The following is an 8,337-nucleotide window of genomic DNA, read 5'->3' as shown; positions in this document are numbered from 1 at the left end:
GTGTAGGTTTGCTATCTTGTCATGATACAGATGTCTGTAATAAAAGGGAGGTGGACCCTGTAATCACGGGGTACCCAGTGGTTCTGTGTCCTGCAACAGCTGTCAGTCAGTAGCGTGAGGGTACATGGAGTGTGGGAGTGTCTGGTTCACCAAGTTATTTGGTTGTGATCTACTCACTATAAAAGAAATAACAAGTAATGAGGGAAGTGATAAATTAACCAGACACACAAACATTAATGAAGAAGTCACAACAGAGACAATAATGAAGACCCAGAACACTTCAACCACTGATTGATGGTCCATTAAGGAACTACACAGGCAGAGCCTTCAAGAATGTCAACCTGAACAATTTTTAACTGATAGGAAGGAGGAAACATGATTAACACGAGTATTATGGGATACTTGAGGCTGCTTGGGATATGGGCTATCAGAAGAGGCTTGTGGACTTATGTAAAAATGACTATGGGATGTTTAGGGGAAGGGCCAAAGCATCCAAAGAAAAGGGGAAGGATCACGGTGGAAGGATCAGAGACAAACCAATGTGGGAAAATGGTGCCAGCAACTGGAGAGACCGGCCTGCAAAAGAGATCTGTGCGCCAATGACCAGAGGAGACCACAGGTTTTAGGGCTTGTGGGTCTAGGTAGTAGCACACGGAGGGACTGGCATGCAAGAGTCTGTGTGCCAGTTACCAGAGGGACTGTGGGCTGTAAGGCTTGTAGGTCTAAACCCCAGTGACTGGAGGGACTGGTGTGTGTGTGTTTTACGTGTGTTGAAAGGTCCAAGTGCCAGCAACCGGGGAAGAGGCCATGGGCACCAGGGCTGTAGGTTGGGGTGGCAGCAACTGGAGGGATCGCATTGTATGTGGGTGTGTAAGAGGTCTAAGTGCTGGCAACTGGAGAGACCTGGGTGTGTTTATATTTCTTCAGTGGATTCAATCCTCTGTGTGTGTATGTATAATTCACTAGCAAACTTCAAGATGGACTAGCTGGTGAGTTGGAGGAAACATTTCCACATCTGGAGGACTCGGTCTGAGCCAGTGGTTGGGGTAAGGGAGCTCAGGGTCCAGGCATGGATATTAGGCAGACTGAGAGCCCATGCTAATATTCAAGGGATCTGTGATTGTGGGAGTGCTTATGCGATGAGTGTGTGAGTGTATACATCTGTTTCGCTAGCAAGCATCACGTTGCTCTATCTGGCAAACAGGAGGTGACCTGCATACCAGCTAAGGGGCCCCAGGCCCAGGCATGGATGTTAAACAGGTTTAGAGGCCGTGCTAACATTCAAGGAGTCTGTGAATGTGGGTGTGCTTATGGATGTGGAGAATGAGGGCACACATGTTTTCACCAGAGAACCTGCATTCTGATCGGCTGGAGGGGAGGAAGAGGACGGGGCTGTCTGCCCTTGTGCGAGTTTGGGTAGCATTATAGGTGCGTGCTGCTACCTGCGCTGCTCTGCGTGTGTGCGGCAGTCTGTGCAGCCAGCCGCATTAGGGACCTCTGTGTGTGTGTGTGTGTGTGAGTGTGTGAGTGTGTCTCTTGGATACACACTCACCCTTGCTACAGGCCAGACCTGCAAGCAGGAACAGCAGCAGCTGCATCCCTGGGACTGGGATGGAGAGATCACCGGGGACTGTTCCTGGCTGGGCATGTTGGCTGGGGAGGAGGGATCCTGGCTCTGTTGGATTTGGCGTCTCCCTTAACACCCTTGATAAGGAGGGCTACAATTCAGTGGGATTTGGAGAACAGAGCCGGCATGGAAATAGGAGAAGGGCCAGAGGAAGCAAAGTGTACTTCTCTGAGGGCACTTTGCAGAGGAAGATGGCAGTCACCATGGGCACAGATCATCACATTTGCAGTGTTTTGGAGGGGGACTGCAAGAGACAGGAGTGCCAGTAATAGAAATGTCAGGTCACACCAGATGGCTGGGAGACTGGTATGTGAATATGTTCACATTTAAAGGTCAGCAGCTACTTTGATCCCTGGAATGGATATTGATGATCATAACATTTGTCGTGCAATTTACCCTAACGCTGGGCAAGAGCAGCTCAAATGTATGGAAATCTGATGAGGGACCTAGTCTTCCTCTGAATGCTACTGCACGGCACAAAGCAACAAATGTGTATGGCTCTGTACTGACATTACATATGTAGTCCTCCTCTGATTAATATTCTCTGAAATGTAGTTATATTTAAAGCATTCATAGCTGGTTTTATTGGCTTTTGTTGGAACCCAAAGATTCATGAAAACAGTCAGACAAAATTAACAAAGATTTGTCAGAGCTAACAAACATCCTGGATAGGAAGATACCCTACTATAACTGTCTTAAAATAACTTTCCTATTTTGACACGTCTTCATCAGCAGTTTTCATGCAAATAATCCTCCAAATGCTCCTTCAATTAAGATATGCACATAGATTTACATGGAGTTAAGAAGACACAAATGAGACTTCATAAATTCAACCCTGGCTAAAATACTTAACATTATAAACAGTGAGCATTTCATTATTTCAAATGTGAACTGCTGGATTTGTGACTGCAGAGATCATTTATATTCTTTGAAATCCAGATTACATGAAATGGCATAAATACTACCTGAATTGTAAACTCTTTTGTGCTTTCATCAGAAGAAACCTTAACAAATAGAGCAATATATTACAATACATTGTGCAAGATACAAATTCCGTAGGGTATATCCTGAAATGGTAAACTTCCATGGGAAAAAATCCTTAAGCTTCTGCTTATTCAGCTCAAACAGGAATCATTGAGGAGCACCATTTAAAACTGAATCTCCCACTCAGGGAGTAAGAACAACTCACTTTTCAGTGGTGTGCAGGTTCCACAGAGCCAAAAGTGACTGAGGTTTTATTAATGTCATTAACTGATCTAAAAATACTCAAGCGGAAAATACTTTTTTTTCAATTTTTCAATGCAGAAAAATTACTCACGAAGTCCAACATCAGGTTCAATATTGCATTTTATTGTATATCACAAAATTTATACTACTAGCTCAAGTTCCTGAACAAATAAATTTTTCTTACAAAAGCTCTACCACAACTGTCTTACAGTGAGGGTCTTTTTCTGTGAAGAAAGGAGGTGAGAGATTAAAAATACATATGCAGTTTAGGAAATGAAGCATTTGAACTGGAGTTTTCTTCTTTATAAGTAGATGGTTTACTTGGATTTGTAATTTAACTGGTTGAAGTTGCAATGTCTCAGTAATGGTCACCTCTTGTGAAAACAGCAATGAAGATTCACCAGCCCAGGTGAATCTACCCTGCTTTACAAAGACTTTTCCTACATGGTTATTAGGACTGCGTCTATTAATTTAATGAAACAGATTAATTTTGGAGACATACATTTGACACATTTACAGATAATATGCGTATTCATCACAGATCAGATACTGCATTGGTCAGTCGGAGAGCCATGCATGAGGTTGCAGCCCTTCACAGAAAGACTAGGTGTTTACTTTACTTTCCTAAAGCAGATTTATTCACAGAAAGTTTTACTAAAAATCTTTAAGGTAAGCTTCTCCGTATGAAATCAATGAGATACTAATATGATAGTAAAACCCACCAGTGTAATATCTGCACAAAGTTCCACTTCTCGTTCCCGCCCTTCTCACATGATGGTGATTCAGGTTATAATTTGCAACAAGGATTTGCTCTGCCCGCATCCCTGGAACCGTGCAGGTCAGACACGCTCCACTCTCTGCAGATCAGAACTAGTGTAAAAAGCCTATTATTGGATTCCCACAACATGCAGAACAAGGGCTTGAGCTGGGGATGTGGACTCCTCTGGTCAACTGCCCTGCTCCCACCCTTCATTCAAGTGCAAGTCTCTGCTGGTACCCGCTGGCTGCCCCCTAGAAAAGACCCAGGCTTAACTGAACGTTGTCTTCTCTGTTCCTCCTCTTCTGGGCTCCGGACTAGCTGTACAGCTGGGCTCAGCAGAGTATGTGCACATTGTATTTAGAGCTGTGTGTATGACTCACTCCCCACTGCTGAGTCTATCAGGAGTCACAGCATGGGCTTAAAAATAAAATAAAAAAATCCTAACATTCAAGTCAGTGGCTCAGGTTTGGAGTAAAAAAAAAAAAAAAGGTAGGTTGTTGGTCTAGCTACTTATCGGTCTTTCTTCAAAAATCTCAGCATTGCAGAAAATCTTTTAGGCATGCCACCTAATATCTATGCTAAACAGTATACACAGCCTCATATTCCTGATCTAGGGAAACTAGACCAATTTCATTGCTCTTTGCATCACATGGATCAGCTCGCTCAGTCTAGCTTTTGCACAAGTAACAAATAACTGAATCATAATGTCTAATAGTCTGGCTGGCAGTGCATTGTCTAAATGTAAAAAAGGGACTGATCCTAGACACTAGCTCTCTTGTTTCAGCTGAGCATGTCAGGTGTCTCGTACCACCCACGCCAGGCAGACATGGTTCCAGGGTGCAGGGCAGGAGTCATGAGTTGTCATTTTTTTTATGTGCAGATCAGAACAGAGAAGTGGTATTTCTCCATTTTTTTTCCTGCAGCTCTCCTTTTCCACTGTTATTAGAACTCAGGGGCTTTTGCTAAGACACAGATGCCACGTGTCAGTTAAAGTACCTTTAATTCTTATAAATGGGATCTTAATTCTCCCATCTGCTTGGACTGCATTTTCAAGCTATCTTCAAGTGCTGTAGTACACAGATTCACGTCTCAAAAGGAGAAGATAACCACCAAATAAACTGCTTTTTCTGAACGGTCATGCAGTCAACTGCTGTTTCTTAAATCTAGAATTGTTGCTTAGAGGCTTCTGTAGTATTTGATCCAGTAATGGCAAAATATCTGTATTTTGCTCAAATTGTGTTATGAAATTATGAAGAAATTAAATATACAGTGATCTCATTTCCCCACTTCTTTCATATATATTCTAGTTTATTACAAAAGACAGCTCTAAAGTCAAGTTTTAATAATTCATTTTGTGCAAGAAGATTACGGATTTTTTGCAGCAGACAGATTCCATGTGGCTGCTCTCCTTGTCCTCTCCCCTTTCTGAGCATCAACAGAATGAACTGGGGGAAAAAACCAAAGACCACAGCAATTCAGACTGATCACCCCTTCTACACCCAAATTAATAATTTACTGGAGTGCATATGTATCGGTCTCCTTTGTATTAAACTTCTTCAAAACCATCAGAAGTGACACCTTTTTCTATTTTTTTCCTTATTTCTGTCATGGAATCTTTCTTTTTTTTTTCCCCCAGTCAAAGTTCATTATTTACAACATGTACATTATAACTGGTATCATAAAGCTTGCAAACAGGTTTCCATTCCAGTTTTCATCTTCATTTGCTCACAAATTCCTAAACTCCTTCCACTTGAGATGAAACGGTCAATGCTTGATCTCTGCCTTTGACTTTACCTAGTGTGAAAACAAAATAGCGTCAAAGAAGTTTAACTTGAATGTCTGGAACTTAAAAGAACAAAATCAAACTTCATTGTTTCCCAGGGTTGCAATGCTTAATCATACAATACATAAACATGATTGCTCTTCCAGTGCAATACTCATGGGAATAAAAAAGATTGTGTGCTCTTTATCAGATCTGAATCTTATCTCTAAACAATTTGATGGAACATTTTGATTAACTTCTTAATGATAGCATTTCTGCTTAGCAGTTACTAATATGTAAGTAGAAACCAGTCATCTTGTTCTGCTAGAGCTCTGTGTATGTGCATTTGCCCTTGATTTTTTTTTTTTTTAACACCATCTGGATCCATGCAGTCTATGCTACAAAAAGCCAGATCAAATCTTGTCAGCAGCACGTCTCCCTCTTCTTCTGTGACTGCTTTTTTTTTCCCATACTTCTCATCATGTTGTGAACACTTGGGTTTGGAGAAAGCTTTCGCTCATGTAAATGATGTTTGCTCATTCAGAACAGAGCGTTATGAATTACATAAAATAACATTACAACTTCAGTTTAGTTTGTTAAGTAAGTAAGCTATTAGTTTATAAAGTTTGGTAGCTATTAAGTTGTTTAATAAACTTTAGTTTATTAACTGTGGTAGGAGTCTCTGTTGCCACTTAGAAGAGGTAGGTTTCATTCTGGCTGCTGCTGTCATACCTTCGTCACCAGAAAAGATTTATCAGGTTAAGCTGAAGTTAAGGACAGAAATAGAAAATGAAAGTATCTATCATCTCCTCTGGTTAAGGAACAACCTCTGCAGGCACTCAGGACAACTGCAGGATAATGCTTAAGCATTAGCATCTGTGATTGGGAGGAATGGAAAAAGAAAAGCTGCTGGGATAAGAAAATATGAATTTCCTTAAGGGGAATAAAGCTCTAAGGAAAAAAAAGAAAATTAAATTGAGATAGTGAATACCCATTATGGGCCACTGCATGACAGTCTACAGGCCACGTCTCCCAAGCAGATAGATGCTCCTTTGCAACATGAAGCCTGAACAATTCCTCCTGCTCAGCAGCCCACCTGTTTGCTCTGCTTTTCATAGGTTCCCACCTCACAGCAAGATCAATCGCCACCACTCGTGCCCTTTTTAAACCTATTTCCATTAGCTTACAGCAATGCGCAGGTCCCTCATTTACAAGCACTGTGAGACCTCTGGCTGCCCCAGCCGCAGTGCTGCAGAGCCTCTTGGGGCAGCTCTCTCCCTCGGGGAGGTCTGGGAAACTGGCAGCCAGGGTGACATGGAGGTTGCACTGGCACAAGCATCACACAAAACATACTTTGTTGCTGGAAGACAAGAAAAACTTGGAAGCGTAACCCCTTCCATGGCCTCTGCCAGGGACAAAGCCAGTGGTGGTACCCTGTGGTGCTGGCTTTGCTGTCCCTATGGGGAGCTCATCCCTGCACGGGCTGCTGCTGGGGGCAATAAATAAATAAGAGTTGTTCTCACCTTGGAGGATTTGTTGGAGGAGCTGGTGGAGACCAACGCTCCGTTTCCCAGAGCTGCTGAAAACCAGCTATAAATATTTGTCCTCCTCCCTTGGGAGGGAAGTCCGCATCCTGCATCCAATCCCCCTTGCCAGGAAAAGCGGGGCTGCCCTGTCCCAGCGCTCTGCCCCACGCTGGCTTTCCCGGCCGAGTCCCCACACGGTCACACGGTGGGAGTGACTGCATAGCAAGTTGGTTGACATCAAACCTCCCCGCTGGCTACGCCCCTGACCATGAAAGACCTGCAGAGCACTGGCTGGCAACCTCCTTCCCCGCAAGAGTGAATCTTGAGCTTTGGAATAAATTTGAATTTCTGAAAAATACAAATAGCCACAGATGCATCCATTTTGAATGCGGTCCCAGCAACCTCAAAGGTATTGCTGAAATGAAATGTGGGGAAAGGAGGAATAGAGGTTTATTTACCTTTTTTCCCCTGGGGTTCAAACGAGCAAGCCACGCCACCCTTTGTGCTAGCAAAGTCATAGAAATGCTTTCATTTATGCCATAATCATGCCTGAGTGCCTAGATTAGGTGTGCCACTTGCTTTCCTAAGAGCAAGTTATCTTGCTTTATACCCATATTGCACAAACCACTTCTCAGGCGTGTCAGATCACTCTCAGATTGGCTGTGGTTGGGCTTACTTACATATTCTCTTTCTCACTTGTTTCCCACAGCATCTCAACGATCTGGTGGACTAGGACTGGGTGGGCTAAAAATGATTTTGTTTTTCCATTCCACAAATATTCTTCAGCTATAAAACACTTGCCTATTTCTTATTAGGTGGCATCAAGACCATTTCAAGGCTTTGTTACCGAAAAACCCCATGGGCCAGGGTGCAGGAGCTTGGGTCTGTGGGTGCTTGCTGATGCGCGCACGGGCGTGCAGTGTGCAGCCGGGTGTGCGGGGCCCGTTGCACTACAGGAGGGTTTTAGAGCTCAAAAGATGGGAAGTTTGATATCTTTGGAAATGCAAGGCTGAGCATCAGTTTCTTAATCGGCAGTTACAGCTGCTGTCAGCTGCCTTCCTGGCAACCCCCTGCTGATGGTGGAAGTGGTGTAGGGAATATTTTACAATACAAAGATCACCTCTTAAAGGGGAAAGCAGAGCACTTTGCCATCTTTCAGCTGTAGGGCCAAAGCCTTTTGCACGCTGGTTTTAGAGCACTGGAAAAAATTAAATAGCCTAATAAGTAGTAGAGAAATCCTGACCTTTCTTTACTACCATTTTATTCAGCATATATGTGAATGATTAATTTGTGCTGAATAACTGGTACAATATCTGTGAGTCCCACCACTTTTGGCTTTTGTCACAAGGGGTGCTGAAAGTATTTGAAATTTAAGTACTTTACTGATGAAGTCAGAATATTTTTTGCACTTCCCTCCCAAGAGTCACTGTGTAAG

The sequence above is a fragment of the Ciconia boyciana genome, chromosome 2, assembly GCF_034638445.1.
Source record: "Ciconia boyciana chromosome 2, ASM3463844v1, whole genome shotgun sequence".
NCBI lineage: Eukaryota > Metazoa > Chordata > Aves > Ciconiiformes > Ciconiidae > Ciconia > Ciconia boyciana.
Note: the sequence above shows the minus strand (reverse complement) of the source record.